Source organism: Rhincodon typus, unplaced genomic scaffold (assembly GCF_021869965.1).
Source record: "Rhincodon typus isolate 14 unplaced genomic scaffold, sRhiTyp1.1 hic_rhity00000075, whole genome shotgun sequence".
Taxonomy (NCBI): Eukaryota; Metazoa; Chordata; class Chondrichthyes; order Orectolobiformes; family Rhincodontidae; genus Rhincodon; species Rhincodon typus.
Genome location: NW_025965713.1, coordinates 4,906 through 5,801, shown reverse-complemented (window position 1 = coordinate 5,801; position 896 = coordinate 4,906).

Genomic DNA, 896 nt, shown 5'->3' with positions numbered 1-896 from the left:
GGGGAAGGGAGGAGGTGACGCAGATAGGGAGGGGGTCATGGAAATAGACGACGCTTACAGACAGTGACCCATGTGTAGTTCAGGAAGGTTGAGTCTGGGGGGCCACGGGAACAGAGGCTGGGGAGTGGAGCGGTGGGGAGGGGAGGGGAGGGGGCAGGCGAGTGAGAGAAAGGGGGAGATCCCCTCGATTCCGACGCGAAGACAAATCTTCACTGACCTCGCGACGAAACACCTTTCCCTCCAATGGTCTGCTCACCCAACCTGCCTTCCATCTTCCAGGGCAGCTCTGTACAAACACACAGGACAGAGGAGAACAGCTCAGAGTAACGGAGCAACACCGGGGAGTGGTGGGGGGGGGGGGAGGGAGAGGGAACGCGCGAGACAGAGAGGCAGCGATAGGGCAAGTGAAACAGAAAGCACGAGAGTCAAGACAGACAGCAAGAGAGCACCAGAGAGAGAGAGAGAGAGAGAGAGAGAGAACGAGGGACAGCGTGAGAAAGAGAGAAATAAATTCACCTTTGCAATCAAATTTGTAAACCCCCAGTGCCCTCCCGCTCTCTTTTTTCCAGGGGATGCAGTGAGGGGGAGAGAGACAGACGGACAAAGAGAGTGAGAGACACACTGAGACTGACCGAGAGAGAGACAGAGAGAGAGAAAAAGATAGACAGACAGAGACAAACACACACACAGACTTACTGAGACCGGGAACGAGACCGAGATCAGCAGAGAGGCGGAGAGCGAGAGCACTACAGCGAATGAGAAAGAGAGAGAGACAGAGAGATACAGAGAGATAGAGAGACAGGGAGAGAACGGGGTAGTGGAGGTGGAGGGGGGGGGGGAGGGGGCGGGGAGGGGGGGGGGGGAAAGAAAGACGGGTTGGGGTGAGAGAGAGAGAC